The sequence below is a fragment of the Clarias gariepinus genome, chromosome 3, assembly GCF_024256425.1.
Source record: "Clarias gariepinus isolate MV-2021 ecotype Netherlands chromosome 3, CGAR_prim_01v2, whole genome shotgun sequence".
Taxonomy (NCBI): Eukaryota; Metazoa; Chordata; class Actinopteri; order Siluriformes; family Clariidae; genus Clarias; species Clarias gariepinus.
The window spans coordinates 42,874,595-42,891,232 of NC_071102.1; the positions used below are offsets into that span (position 1 = coordinate 42,874,595).

Consider the following 16,638-nt stretch of genomic DNA (forward strand, 5'->3'; position numbering starts at 1 on the left):
TTTTAGCAAAGTGGAGGATCTTGGATCTTGCTTCAGGCCTCTTCTTAAATTTTGTGTAAATTTAAAATCTTCTGGGTTCTACATTCCAAAATTGACATTGTTCCTGTTTTTAATCCCTGGAATGAGATTTTTTTTATCATAACATGCATGTTATTAATCACTCTACACTGTTTTTAATTACTCTACAATGTTTTAATTTTAGATTTTATTTAAAAATTAATAAATAAACCAAATAAAATTATTCTATTTGTATTTTCTCTTTGTAAAATAGCATAAAAAATGTTGGGTTGTGTATCGAACAATTAAAAAACAATACAAGGCGTGTTATGATAAGGAAACTTTCTTTCTCTTTCATTCCAGTGATTAAAAAACGGTTTAAATGTCAATTTTGAAATCCACAGAAGCTTAGTGGTCCGAGCACATTGTAATAATCTTTGTATGATAAAATGACTCGTGGCATGAATCTACACGAAGGGCTTCAGTTACAAATGATCATTCAATACCATGATAATAATAATCAAAAGTAAAATAATATTGTTCTTTTTGTTGTAAATGTAAAATGTTCGCGTGAACCCGCGGCGCATGTGCGCTCTTTCACTTTACCGAGTTTTATCTAAAGCCAGATGAACGTGCGCGCCGATAGACCGTTTTAAGAGAATTAAAATAAAATCAGGGTGCAAAACAGTTATTGGCATGAAAATAACAGCATACTACCCCAAATCCTGATTACCAGTTACCTTGTTTAGCTCCACCTCCTTGTTACACGTCATGTGAGTGACAACGAAACGCCGTAAATGAGGAAGAGAGATGAGAAATGATTGAGTTGTATAACAAAACCTTTTGCTAATCTCTTGCCTGATTGGTAATTTAATAGTGTTTTGTGTTACACTGTTTGAGTGAAACCAGTGACCTTGACGGATACAGGTATCCGGGATTGTCGTCAAGATAATAAGTGAACTTGTAATTAAATTACACAAATCCCCTTTAGGTCTTACTACTGGATTTATGGACTAAAATGGGGCAGTAAATATCTCCAGTAAGAATCACCCCAATGTGAACCATACATACACACAATTCATTGCAGGAAGCAACAGGAGTGACCAGCACACACACACCAAAAGGGAAACCATCACCAAGCAGGCCACACTACTGCAACATCTGGCCCACAGCTTTGTAAAAGAGGAACACAAATTAAAAGGTCGATATCAGCTCTGATCAACAAAATGGAGATGACCTGCTCGTGATGTAAAAAACAGACTGAGAAGTCAAATAATAAAACAATAAAACAAATTAAATTTGGTCCTTGAAAAGAATCACTAACTGTGTGTCTGCAGGCATGTGTGTGTGTGTATGTCTTTAAGAATACTGAAAAATAGAAAACTAGAGCACCTGCACAAGTTTATCTAAGCCTTGCCTCCAATTTCCTCTGAACTGAGAAAGGCACAGGAGCATATGAGCTCTCAACAATGCTGAAACACCAGAAACACCAGAACCATGTACATCTGGCATTTATATTTATTTCACAGCAATTACTAAATGACGTGTCGGTGAAACTATAATCTTCTCATGTTATTTAATTAGCATTGGCTATATTTTGTTATGTTAAATCACTGTTCCCTCAAAACTTAAAAATATGGGTCAGAAACCAACAGGTTTAACAGCAGAATATAAATTGTGCAGATATTCTGCCTAAACAATGTTTTGATTTTACTAAATTCAATATAATATAATTTTATTTTTATAGCGCCTTTAACAATGGTCACTGTCGAAAATTATGGAAATGTGCATGAAATGTGGGAGAATGTGTATGAATCAAAATGCTTCATAGATAGATTGTCCCTGATGAGCAACGGGTGGCGACGGTGGAAAGGAAAAACTCCTTGAGATGGCAATATAAAGAAACCTTAAGAGGAACCAGACTTAACAGGGAGCCCAAACTCCCTATAATAATGAATCATGGATCACAGGAATTGTTTTGCAGTCATACTGTGCGTTAGGCAGCTGAAACTTCAATATTACAGTTAATATCTTTAAGTTCATATGGAGTTCAGTTCATTATTGGAGATTCAGGAAGACTGTAGGAAATTTCAGTCCTGTACAACTGAACAAGAGTCACAAGTCCTCAGAGAGCAGCTGTCCTCATAAGTTGAGGCCAAGACCGTCTTTATGGTAAAGTGGAACCGTCCCCAGTCACCACATGCATCTCACAAGCAGACCACACTATACCTCCTGCCCCAGGATGAGTCAGACAGGTCCAGAGGGCAGAAGGGGTCTGGATCACTGGCAGCTCAACAAACACCAAACATTAAAACTTTACCTTAAAAAGTATTCAGTGATTCATTATTATCTGGTTTGGAGGAGTTATTTGCGGCAGACACGAATACTTAACAAAATAAAGGCTGTTTAGATTCTCAATCACGTGACTGCAAGAGCTCTATAGAGACGCCTATAGAGATGAGGACGGAGTAAGAAAGAGGCGTTAATCACACGTATGTATGTCTGTTCTAATGTAAAGAAAAGGATGAGACCAAGCTGAAATAGAGAGGTGTGATAACACAGTGCTAAGTGCACTACTCTACTTCTGTGTCTTTACTGCTAGTGTCGTGTAGAAGCTCATAACTGCTTACAAGTGCAGTACGAGTGAAGGAGGAACAGGCTGATTAATGCAGTTAATTCTTAAGTTCATTAGAAGTGTAAGATCGATTTGTTTTGTATTTATAAGGATATTTTTGTTCTAAACTTTACACGTGGTGGATCTTCAAGTGTCAGCTGTCTGAAGGCTGATGTCACCGTGTTTTACAGAATGTGGAGAAATATTACAGTAGCAGCAATCCTCATGTTACTGACAGGTAAACTTTTCACATATTTCAGCTCTTTCTACTGTTTTTATGTGCTGTTGTGTCACTACTGTAACAGTTCAGGAAAGCTCTCAACATGTGTGTGTGTTTGGAAGTGTTTTAGCATTTAAAATTAAAAGTGTGAATTCTCCTAAAACGTACATAAATCAAAATATTATATTTTATTATTAATGTAGGAAATAATAAATTAATGTCCTCCACTTTTATTTATTGAGTTTATTGGTACTGTTTTATGAACCCAGATGAAGTTTATGAACTGTTTCAAACTAAGTTCTCCTTTTATCTGCGTTTTCACACGTTCTTGGCTCTCGTGCTGTGTGTGACTGAGAACAGCAGCAGTGTTTAAAAGTGTGAATACACTCTCACTGTCCAGTGCATGAGTCATTGCTTGATGTGTTTAATACTAATTTGTGCTTTGTATATGTGTGTGTGTGTGTGTGTGTGTGTGTGTTCCAGGAGTTCAGGCTCAGCACAGTGTAACTCTCTCCTCTCAGAGTCTCTGTGTTGTTTCTGGATCTACAGTAAAAATCCCCTGTACATTTCCAACACCTGATCACTCCAGTGTCACACAGAGAGAGTGGTATCGAGTCCAGAGCTCTGAAGGAGAACCACAAGACCTGAGCACAGATCCACAATACTCAGGACGAGTGTCTGTAAGCACAGTGACGTCTGACTGTGAGCTGACAGTGAGGAATGTGAGAGTGAGTGACTCTGGAGTTTATAACTTTAGATTTAAAAAACAGAGAAGTGACTGGATATCAGCCTCATCTGGAGTTTATCTGACTGTTACAGGTAATACACACACACACACACACACACACACACCCTGAGGTGTCAAGATTAACGCATTAACACGCTTGATTAATCTACACATTTTAACGCGTTACTATTTTTTCTTTGTTTACCTAGCTCTGTATGATAACGACACATTTAATGTGAATAATAAGATGACTGAGGAAACAACACCAGGTGTGCAGTGTTTTTATTATAAAAAGCTTCTAGATGGAAGTTTGGATAAAACGAAAGTTGTGTGCTCCAGCTACCTTCAAGGGAACTATTGTTACAAGAGAACATAAAATGTAAGATGTGATAGAGGTGGCTCAAGAGGCTCTAAGTAGTTGAATTTTGAGCCCAGGTTGTCGGTTTCGAGCCCCATCATTAGTGGGTTGCCACACCCCATACTACCGAAAGACTGCATGCAGGTCCCATTCGAGAGATTTTAATTCTAACATTGGTTAAATATTAATATTTGAGATTAAAAACTGCATAATGTTTCCACTAACCAGTTTATTATTCACTTCTTTCCAACATTGCATGTTTATAATACAAGTAAATCTGAGCATTTAAATTTTTTTATTAATTGTGATTAATCACAAACTATGGGTAGATATATAACTAATGAGTAGAAACACGAGTAAATGAGTAGATACAAAATTTTACAGCACTAATAAACACCACAACAACAATAACAATAACATTTTTTAACTCTTAATATAACACCAAACTCTTGATTGTTTGCAGATCCTAAGGTTACATACAGCAGTAATTGGTATGAATGGCTGAGCTGTATCACCACCTGCACTCTGTCTAACAACCCCACTTACATCTGGTACAAGAACGGACAGCGTGTTACTAATCAGAACAGAAATGATGAGTATCTGTATATCAGTAGTGGGGATGCAGGCAGCTACTCCTGTGCTGTAAGAGGACATGAGGATCTTCGCTCTCCTGCTTTCTGTAAGAACTCACTTTACACTTCACTCGCTCTGTCATCATCTCACTGCAGGTTTATGTTTATAGGGCAACAATTGTAAAAAAGTGTAATACTCTTTTCTCTCTTATTTCTTTTTTAGTAGTCGAGGCTATTATATAATATTGGGATACAGTTAGATACAGTAGTTTGCCGAAAATGGAGAAACACAGGAGTGTAGTGTTGCCAGGTTCATACAATACTCAGTTATTTTTAGAACAGTGTTGAAGATGTGAAAACACATCTACTCATGGCATTTTAAACTGATTTAAAACAGTGACGCCTGACTTTTTGAAACACGATCTTAGGTCTGAGGCTTATTTTTAAATCAGTTTTAATAATATTCACAAAGAAATCATTCTCAAGGAATCATAAAAAAATCTAAACAGTTTCTACAAACATCCTGTGTGCCAAGTCAAAGGATTAAATGTATCTACAATGTACAGACACATTTGTTGTTTTTACAACATTTTACATTTTACCTGCTATCTGTAAGACTGCAATAAACTCATGACATTCATGAGTAGATTTACATTTCTGTTCTCATTTTGTGTTTCAGGTGTTTTTGAGAAGAGCTGCTGGAGTGTGACTTACTCCACACAGACTATCTGCTCTCTGATTGGCTTATCAGTGGACATACACAGTTATTACACCTTCCCTAATCATTTAAAAGTCACAAAAGTGTTGTGGTTCATTAAAGAGCAGGCTGATGGTGAGCCTGTGAATGTAACAGAGGATGAGGAGTATCAGGGCCGAGTGCAGTACACACAGAGCTCCCAGAATAACTGTAGTCTGAGAATCACTAACCTGACAGAGAGAGACGCTCAAACATACAGATTTAAATTCTACACTGATGATCCTAAAGGCAAATACAGTTTAAAATCTGGAGTCTCTCTGTCTGTTACAGGTAATGTCACATGATTACATTTACCTGGCATGATGTTAACACAGATTAAATGAATAATAAAATAAAAACATTATAATAACAAAGCTAGTGTATTATTTGCAGATCTGAAGGTTACAGTATCAGACAGCGGTAATTAGTATAAAAAACTGAGCTGTAAAACCACCTGCACTCTGTCTAACAACCCCACTTACATCTGGTACAAGAATGGACAGCGTGTTACTGATCAAAACAGAAATGATCTGGATGTCAGTAGTGGGAATGCAGGCAGCTACTCCTGTGCTGTAGGAGGACATGAGGATCTTCGCTCTCCTGCTGTCTGTAAGAACTCACTTTACACTTCACTCACTCTGTCATCATCTCACTGCAGGTTTATGTGGCAACAAATGTTTAATATTCTTTTCTGTTTTATTTCTTTTTGTTAACAATTTAAACTATTGCGATACCGTTAGATACTTATCTATTTTTCTGAATATTTGTTTAATGTTTTGGTACAAATTTTACCTGAAAAAAACCTTAAAATGTACATATTGAACTTAAATGTTATATCTAAATATTAAATATAAATGCTACAAGTGAATGAACATAAAATATAAATGTAAGTATTAAATCTAATCCCAAATCTAAAATTTTAGAACTTGAATGATTATTCGTTTATATTGTAACGGGTGGATAATTCAATAACCTGGTTACACTAAACAGGATCTTTAATCTAGACTCTGGTAAAGCGCGAGCCGCTCAGAACAAGAAAAGACACACAACCATCATACAAAGTAATAATAATAATAATAATAATAACAATAATAATAATAATAATAATTACAAAATGTATAAAACTAGATGATGTGTAAGTGAGTGGAATTATTGTCCCGATTATTTATGAAGGGTGGAGTGTGAGGTGGGAGAGCTGAATCGGCTTTACCGAAAGTGTTGGTAATAATCCGGTCGCATGATTTTGGAGCTGGAGTGAAGTAGTAAAGCAGACGGGGGGGATTTATAAGCAAGCTTCAGTCACCAAGATCATTTTATAATTATTTTTAATACCATCCTATATTCTAAGGGAAAGGGAAAAATTTTAAATCGGACAGGATTTTTCTATAATCTACAGGACAATTTCAACTCTGTTCTTGTGATCTCAGACAAACAAGAGATAATAAATTATTTTCACAACATTTTACATGTGGCACCAGTTAGATAAACTCACATGCAGTGACTCATGAGTAGATTTACATTTCTGTTCTCATTTTGTGTTTCAGGTGTTCCTGATGAGAAGAGCTGCTGGAGTGTGACTTACTCCACCCAGACTATCTGCTCTCTAATTGGCTCATCAGTAGACGTACACAGTTATTACACCTTCCCTGATCGTTTAAAAGTCACAAAAGTGTTGTGGTTCATTAAAGTGCAGGCTAATGGTGAGCCTGTGGGTGTGAGAGAGGATAAGGAATATCAGGGCCGAGTGCAGTACACACAGAGCTCCCAGAATAACTGTAGTCTGAGAATCACTAACCTGACAGAGAGAGACGCTCAAATATACAGATTCAGATTCCTTACTGATGATCCTGCAGGCAAATACACTGGAGATCCTGGAGTCTATCTGTCTGTTACAGGTAAAGTCATACAAATATAGAGATAAGATAAACTAAAGTAATTATTAAACTAATTTATTACATTTTGCAGATCTGAAGATTACAGTATCAGACTGGAGAGACCAGTACATGACACTGAGCTGTATCACCACCTGCACTCTGTCTAACAACCCCACTTACATCTGGTACAAAAACGGACAGCGTGTGTCTGACTGTAAATCTGCCTCCTGCTCTGTAGCTGCAGTCAGTGGTGCGGTCAGTTACAGCTGTGCTGTTGAAGGCCATGACAGTCTCTTCTCTTCTTTAGTGTGTGAGTGTGGATTTTACTCTCCTCAATCTATAATTATATAATTTCAATAATTTCTCTTACGTGACTGTAAGGGTTTACCCCTAGAGGGCGACAAACGCCCAGACTTGTTTCTAGTTTTTGTTATGTTTTTTGTGATGTTTAGTTTGGGAACTTCATGTCCCAGAATGCACCTCGGTCAGGTGAAGGAAACACCCATCTGAACCAAGGCGAGTGATTAAAGTCATTATAAATAGCCTGACTTGAGCTTCAAGTCAGGCGTCTAGCTTTTGTTATTATAGTTATGTTGTGTTGGTGGTGTTTCTGTAAGTTTTTCCAGGTGCTCCAATAAAAGAGCTTTCGTTTGGTTTCTGCCTTAAAAATATCAATAAAAGATACGTGAGAACCAACAACTTGCCTCTGCGACTATGCCACGCAAACAATTATGCCGGCAGCATGACAGAAAGCTAGACCGTACAAGTGGCAAAGCGGAGGTCTCTCCCCTAGACGTTTTTTGGGGAAGAGCTATCACCATCTCGCCCGTGCTGGCGGAATAACTGGACAACAGCGAGGAGCAAGAAGAGAGAGAGACGTGGCAGAACTGGGAAGGCTGCAGACCCGCCATCTGGCGGACGGCGTTCAGAGGTGAGGCAATCACCATCTTACCCGTGCTGGCGGACTTGCCGGACGACAGCGAGGAGCAGAGAGAGAGAGAGGCGCGGCAGAGCTGGGAGGGCTGCAGGCTCGCCATCCGGCGGACGCCATTTAGAGGTGATACAGCTGGGGGAAACAGGTTTCCATGCACCAACAGTGAGGTACGGGCCGAGGAGGTTAGGTACAACGGTGACGAGAGTGATAAGGAACCCCAGACTGAGTGGCAACGGAGAAAGAATGGCACGAGAGATATCTGCAGGTTGTTGGCGAAGCAGAAGGAGAAGCACATTAGAAACCTGCGGGAGCAGGTAAAACAGCTCCAAAATCTGCTCATTCAGGTTCGTGAGAGCCACGCTGCAGGCCCTAATGTGCTCCCTCTCTCTTCTACTCGTCATTGAGGACGATGTGCCACAGCTGAACGGCGAGGACGACGCGCTTCCTCCACCTCCGCCTCTGCTTGTCGTTAAGAACAATGCGCCGCCGCTGAACGGCAAGGACATCGCGCTTCCTCCTCCTCCACCTCTGCTCGACGTGGAGGACTACGTGCTGCCGCTGAATGGCCAGGACAACGCACTTCCTCCACCGCTGCTTGCAAGCGAAAGTGGGGAGTCAAGGCGCAAATGAGACGATGGAGAGCATCGCCCTTGCTTTGCCTTCCGACTTTGAGGACTTCGTGCCCAATCCTCAGCCAAGTTCCGCGGACGTTGCTTCAGCTCTGCAGCCGCTAAGCCCCACTGACATGACATTAGCGCCGCTGCCGCCAAGCTCAGCAAACGTTGCGTCAGTTTCTCAGTCACCAAGTTCTGTGGACATCGCATCAGCTCCGCTGCCACAGAGCTCTGCAGCCATCGCATTAGTACAGCAGCCACCGAACTCCGTGGTCATCACTTTAGCTCTGCCCGGTTCTGAGGACGTCGCACTTCTCCCTCCGCCTTCAGGCTTAAAGGGAATTGGCCCAGAGCCGGTTCAGCCACAGCTAGGCTTTGGAGATTGTGTGATGCAGGCGTTGCAGCCCTGCTAACGGGAAGGGAACGACCGCTTCTGTGTTGGGGGGGCCAGACTTAGATCATTGAGACGGATGTCTTGGACCTCCGTTTACGCTCTGGAAAAGCGTTTTTTAAGGGGGGGTACTGCAAGGGTTTACCCCTAGAGGGCGACAAACACCCAGACTTGTTTCTAGTTTTAGTTATGTTTTTTGTGATGTTTAGTTTGGGAACTTCATGTCCCAGAATGCACCTCGGTCAGGTAAAGGAAGCACCCACCTGAACCGAGGTGAGTGATTAAAGTCATTATACAGTAAATAGCTTTTGTTATTATAGATATGTTGTGTTGGTGGTGTTTCTGTAAGTTTTTCCAGGTGCTCTAATAAAAAAGCATTCGTTTGGTTTTTTTCCTTAAAAAATATCTTGAATCGACATCTTGCCTCTGTGACTATGCCACGCAAACACGCACCACGAGTATATGACAGAGATCAATAAAGTCTATCTATTAGTGTCTGAGGCACCATTATCTGTAGTACAATTAAATAAAATAAAATAAAATTAAATTAAATCAGCTTTGCAGCAAAATGAATATACAAATTGAGTTTTGAGGTTCGGAGGAAATATGCTTAAATCATAAATATCAGTTTCTGTTGAGTACAAACGTAGTTATATACAGATGGAGCCACGTCAAATAGCTGCGGCCGTGTGAATGGTGTGCGAATGGCGTACGGCTGCCCTATGCACGCCGTGATAATCCCCCTCCTTTTACTGACAGAAGGCGTGTCAAGATTTCACAGTAAACACGCCCATTCATGCCCTATTTATTCATTTACCTGGATCCACCACTAAATGATGCTTTGTTCTCAAGAACACGTTAACACACGCCAGCAATTTAGCTGCGCTGAGGTGCAATCACGTGGTTTTAACAACCCACCCTCTCCAAACTGATGCTATCTAACTGCACTACAGAGATGAAGATGGTGGCTTAATGGACTATTCGCGGTAAGTGGTAACTTTATTTATTTATTTATTTATTTTTATAAAATTGGTTTGGGGTAGTTTACAGATTATTTCCCAGTTAAGTTTTTTATTGGCTGTTTTGAAAATTACTGGCAGGACCAGCAGTGGTCAGATGTAACTTAATGGTCTGTTTACCAAGTCTGTGGTTAACATTACAGCTTACTGTCAGTGTCACAAACACTCAATGTCACTCCTCTTTTAATCAAAAAAACGCTAAAGCTTCGAAAATACTATTAATGTCCCTATTACAAAAGCTGCACTACCCGATGAAAAGTGTTTGTGCTCTCTAAAAATACCTTTAGAGTCTGACTGCGTGTGGTCTGGATAAATTCAGCATTTGTTTCTTCTTTAGGAAAAAGTTAATCTGCAGGTTATTTTTGTGGCTATAATGACATGCAGTTCATGAAGGACACAAGCTGAGGATAGCTGTACAGGAGCTCACGAGCTAAATGCTCATAACCGCATAAGCGCGGTAGCGCGAGCGCTTTGTTAACGAGCTGGATAAAAACTCTGAAGTGTTTATCAGTTAAGGGGGAGGTGTGGGGAGGGGAGGGGAGGTTTTATAGTTTGGCTACAGAGATGAACTAATGCTCATATACTAGTGTTATATCGCTTAACTAATTTGAATGAAAAGCGCATTAAGTAAATTCTCGGTTAATTTAATGCAGACGATAATACAGACAGACCGGGGTTAACGCTAACAAAGTTCACTGGTTAAAGTTAGCACAGGCAGTTTATTTATTACAGTTTATTTTCCACTAGTGGGGAATAAAGACATACCGTGAGCAGGAGAAGCGCATGGTAAAATCTGCATCGGTGAACAGCAAAGCACAAATGGCTTCATTCAAAGTTGCATACAGAATTGCCCAGTGCAAAAAACCACACACGATTGCTGAGCAGCTAATTATCCCTGCTGCTGTAGACATGGTGCCGATTATGCTGGATGAGAAAAGTGCAGCAAAATTGAAAACTATTTAAGATTTAGAAAGCGCATGGGGGCGTTTATGGGGCGGGGCATCGTTAACTGTGTCATCGCAGGGGATCACATTCCGTGCACAGATCATGCATGGTCTTGTCGTGGACCTGTCATGCTCCAGGCGGCTGTTTGACGTGGCTCCCACTGTATGTTTATCATGGCAGCACAAAGGCATAATGGTTAGCACTCGCACCTCCAGGGTCCAGCGTTCGATTCCTTCCTCGAGTCTGTGTGCGTTGAGTCTGCGTGTTGTTCCCATGCTTCGTGGGTTTCTTCTGGGTACTCCAGTTTCCTCTCACAGACCAAAGACATGCACATTAGGATGACTGGTGTTCCTGGGACAGGCTTTAGGCCTTGCTGTGCAGTAGGTGCAGTATAAACAATTTAGAAGATGAATAAATGAATAAATAAATGTTTATTATGCCTGCATTATTATTTACATAAGCATTCACTATTTCCAAACATACCTTCAAAATTTATAAATAAATAACATAACAGAAAAAGTTTTGCATGCCTGTAAAGAAAACAATATATCTATCAGTAGAACTCTGGCATATTCTTCAGCACACTGATTAAAAACTCCAGCCACTTTACTTATTACCATATAATTATTATTTCCAGTAAAGTGTTTCCACACTTTATTACTCTTTAGTGAAAATGTTTTCAAAAGTATGTTTTCTTATTGCATTTTTTGTATTTGCCCCAACATTTTTGCACAGTACTGTAAGTAAAACAGCTGTTTGATTTTACTGATTGTATACTGGAGACTGAGTTCTTCTGGTCACACTTGCTCCGTGTGACCGTACAGTACATTAGTTTCTACTTTGTTTTGTTCCACCTGAAATCTGGTCTGTTACATATGTTGCTTTCTCTACAGACAAATGCCGATTTGAAATTCTAGTGGTTGTGCTGGTGGGTCATATGCGCTTTTGTTCACTCTGCGCTTTTTGCATGTGCTATTGAACAATATGGAGAACCTTGTGGATGTTAGTTTATAACTCTTTTTCATACTTGACCACTGACTGGAAAGGTAAAGGCTGCTTCTCCCAGGCTTTTTTTCACCACATCTAGCAGACCCCTGATGCCGCAACCTGCAGGTCATGCATGCAGGTGAATGGCATTGGATCGCGTGGCAGAGCACTGGTCGGATGCACCGAGGGATAGGCTAGTGTGATGACATTTCCTATGTCTAAAAACGTGCGAAGTGGAGCTCTGTTTACTTTGTTTTTACCCAGCACGTTGGTACCGATGCGTTGGAGCTGCTCCCACTGGAGCCACCTAATAGCAATTTGACTCAGTCGTCCAGCGACCAACTGAGCCAAAACTCTAGCCAGAGATCTTACATCAGTGTGTGGATATGACATGCATGCATGACATTTGGTTTATTCCAAGATGGCGCCGGTGAGGTGCCATCATGGCGGCTTCGGCCCATTTTTCTTTGCTTTTGTTCTTTAAGTTAGTTTTCAGTGATCTAAAACCAGCAAATTCATCATGATTGAGTACATTAGGTTTGATAGAGACACCCTTGTTTCTATTGGTATACAATGTACCCACAATTCGACGATTTTAACTCCGGATTTAAGCTGGCCAAGTGAGATCCTAAGGTAGAGCAAAGGACGCGACCTGAAGTGGTGGCCCAGAGGAAAACAAGGCGGCATTAGGAACAGGCTGAGAGCCCATGCACACCGCATACCTTTGCCTAGCATCCTGCTCGCCAACGTCGAGTCACTGGAAAACAAACTCAATAACCTCAGGGCCAGGGTAAATTTCCAGAGAGACATTCGGGGACAGGACACGAGACTCGGGGAAGTCAAGGGGAAGAGGCACGTGTTTTAATGGTAAACAGCATCTGGTGCAACAGCACGAGCGTTGTTCCTTTCACACGCTTCTGCACACCCAACCTGGAACTATTGACTATCTAATGTCGTCCTTTTTACCTACCTCAGAAATTTACATTGGTCAGAATCAGCGGCGTTTATATTCCACTACAAGCAGACACAGTCACTGCCTTATGCGAGCTGCATAAGGCACTGACACAGCACCAGACACAAAAATGGGAGCGCCAAACTTTCATCAGCACATCACCTGCCCCACCAGGGGTGAAAGGACACTGAATCATTGCTACACAACAGTCAAGGACGGCTTCAAGGCACTATTTGGTATATCCGACCATGCCGCCATCTTTCTTATGCCAAAATACAAACAAAGACTCAAACAGAAAGTTCCGGGTCAGAGGAAGGTTGCGCGATTTATCTGGAAACTAGCAGATAATACTATGGAAAAACCGAACATTAGAATGTTTCCCAATCAGAAGCCACTGGTGGTTAAAACCATGTGTAACGCTGTGACATCTTGCACCGCTGCCTATTACGTTGGGGGACATGCGTCGGGGGACATGAACTCGTACAAGGCTGCGTCATACAATGTCTGGAAGGCGGTATAAGAGGCGAAACAAACTAGAATCACAACTCCAACAGAGTGACTCTAGAAGCCTGTGGCAGGGACTAAGGACAATAACGGACTACAAAGCACCAACCTCTGATATGACGAACGTGACTCTGGCAGACGAGCTAAACAAATTTTATGCTCGCTTCAAGGCTGCAGCTAAAGATGCTAATGATGCTAATGCTAGTGGCGCTAATGCTAGCGGCGCTAATGGCTGCAGAGAGCCAGACACTGCCAGCACCAGAAACGCATTTAACTCCGAGCATGACGTAAGGAGAGCCTTCAGGAGAGTGAACACCAGAAAAGCAGCAAGACCAGACGGCATCTCAGGTCGAGTCCTCAAAGCCTTGCAGACCAGCTAGCACCTGTGTTCAGAGATATTCAACCTCTCCTTATACCAGTCGGTAATCCCCACATGCTTTAAAGAGTAAATCATTGTTCCTGTCCCAAAGAAACCCTATTCTGCTTTCCTCAATGATTATCGCCCTGTAGCCCTCACCTCAGTAATGATGAAGTGCTTTCAACCGCTGGTCAGAGACTTCATCATTTCTTCACTACCTGACACACTGGACCCACTACAGTTTGCATACCGCCTAAACCGCTTTACAGATGATGCCAACTCTCATCTCCTCCACACATTACACACTCACCTGGACACTCGGAAAGGGAATTATGTTAAAAAGCTCTTTGTCGACTACAGCTCAGCATTTAATACCATAATTCCTTCCACACTTACCACCAAGCTGGAACATCTAGGACTCAGCTCATCTATGTGTCAGTTGATCTCCAACTTCCTAATTGGCGGACCACAGGCAGTAAGGATGGGCGGACATGTCTCAGCCTCCCTCACTCTTAGCACTGGAGCCCCCAGGGTTGTGTTCTGAGCCCCCTGCTGTACTCTTTGTACACGTACGACTGCATGGCCACTACCAACTCCACCATCGTCATCAAGTTTGCTGACGACACCGTTGTGGTGGGCCTGATCACTAACAACGATGAGACAGCCTACCTGGAGGAAATTGGAAGATCTAAGAGAACTGGTGCCAGGGGAATAATCTCCTTCTAAACTCAGCAAGACAAAGGAGTTGATAGTGGACTTTAGTACAAAGCAGGAACTACCAGACCCGTGTCATCAACAGGAGCCCAGTGGAGAGAGAGGACATTTTCAGATACCTCAGTGTTCACATCACGTAGGACCTGTCATGGTCCTGTCACATCAACACTGTGGTGAAAAAGTCGCGGCAGCGTCTCTACCTTGAGAGACTTGAGACTGCCCTCCAAGGTGCTCAGGAATTTCTACTCCTGCACCATAGAGAGCATCCTGATGGGAAACATAACAACCTGGTTTGGAAACAGCACCATGCAGGACAGACGTGCTCTACAGAGAGTGCTGTGATCAGCTAAGCAAATTATCCACATTAAGCTCCCTAACCTGCACTTAATCTACAGCAAGTGGTGCTGGACCAAGGCCAGGAAGATCTTGAAGGACCTCAGCCACCCTCTGAAGGCCAACACAGAGAGACTGAGGGGGAGCTTCTTCCCGCAGGCGATAAGGTTTCTTAACCACAACACCACACAGGACTAATACCATCTTTTTTAAACATCCAAAAGTATGACACTGTCTCTTCGCACTCATTCTGTACACTTATGGACACATTCATGCACACTTACACTTACACATTTTCATTTCTGGATCATTGCACAAGTCACTTTAATAAGACAATTTGCGTTTGCAATTATGCATATTTGCACACCCCCTAGTAATTATTCTTCATTTTTTCTTTATTTACACTAAATTTCTATATTTTACACTAAATTTCTATTTTTTTCTATATTTCCTATATTTTGCTATGTTGTACAAAATGTCCTTATTTGTACAGGATATTTAAATTTTTATCCTAGTTAAATTTATTTTCTATTGTACTTCATTTTCATTAATATTTATTTCTTATCTACTTTATTTTTTAAGGTCACTGTGTATGACTATGTATGTGACAAATTAAATTCGAATTTCCAGTGGAATTCTAACGCATCCTGTGTTCTGGAAAGGCCGTGGCGTGTAAGAATTTCATTCTTGAGCAGATCATACCTTTCCATGTCCTAATAAGCACTCTGTGCCTCACCTGTGAACAGGAGGATGATAATGCCTCTCCATTCACATTGTGGCCAGCTACCTGCTCTGCTGTTATTTAAAAGTCAATAAAAGAGCGTCTATAATGTCATGCCATGTAAGTTTGGTTAACAGGTGCTATGCATCTCTTTGTGGAACAGCGACAGGCACCTCCCCTGCAATGTTGAAGGCATGAAAACTCGGGTGCCGTTGCCTGCAGACGCTGTGAGAGTTGCTTTAAGAGTGCCTGACTTTGAATGCTGGTTTCTAGGAGGTGTCCTAGATATTCTTCTGAAGACCTTTTTGGGCCCACTTCCAGTCCGCTTTTTTTATCAACAGTTGTTTAGAAAACAGCCTATAAATTGTGCTAGATTGTTTTCTGGTTCATGGTTTAGAGCAGAGCAGTGGTCTCAGAGAATCCTAGGAGGTTGGCACAGGTCCACAGTATGAGGCAAAGGTGGCAGGTTGTGCAAGAGTGCATGTGGCAGGCAGCTTCCTTCTAGCCAGAGTTCACAGAGTCTGAAAGCATAGAGAATGTGTATGAACTTATGTTCGGGAAGGATCTACTCCCCAGCAAACCCTATGGTATAGGCTGCAGGTGACCAGAGAATGTTAAATGAGAATTGCGCTCCAGCCCAGGTGAATCAGTGAGCCCCATCCCTTTCCACACACACAGGGACTGTAGAGTAAATGCCTGCATTGCGCAGTGGGTGTAACATGTCGAGTAAGAAGGTTTTCCTAAATGTGAGCTCTAGCAGTAAGCCCGCCATCACATTCTGTAATTATTTTTTTAGTTAATTGTTAGGATATGTTTGGAAAATTGGATTTGTACATTATATATATATTCTAACAGGTTTGACCCTTTGTTGCACAGGCAGCACCATAAAGCACGGACATGACGCGAGGTCTTACGGGAAAAAGGGTAATTTATTAAGGAAAATGGGGAAGAAAAGGGTTAAAGGAGGGAGGATGGAAAGAAAAGTTTGCTCGTGCTGACTCTCCTCTTGGGGGATGGCCGGACTGGCCCCTCCCAGCTCTCTATGTGAGGGGAGTCCTCTCTGACATC

General features: G+C 41.5%; 1 pseudogene; it reads left to right on the forward strand.

Moving 5' to 3' along the window:
• Window positions 1–5,127: 5,127 nt before the first annotated feature.
• The window catches only part of LOC128518714 (uncharacterized), a 59,459-nt pseudogene continuing 47,948 nt past the window's right edge, over window positions 5,128–16,638 (forward strand).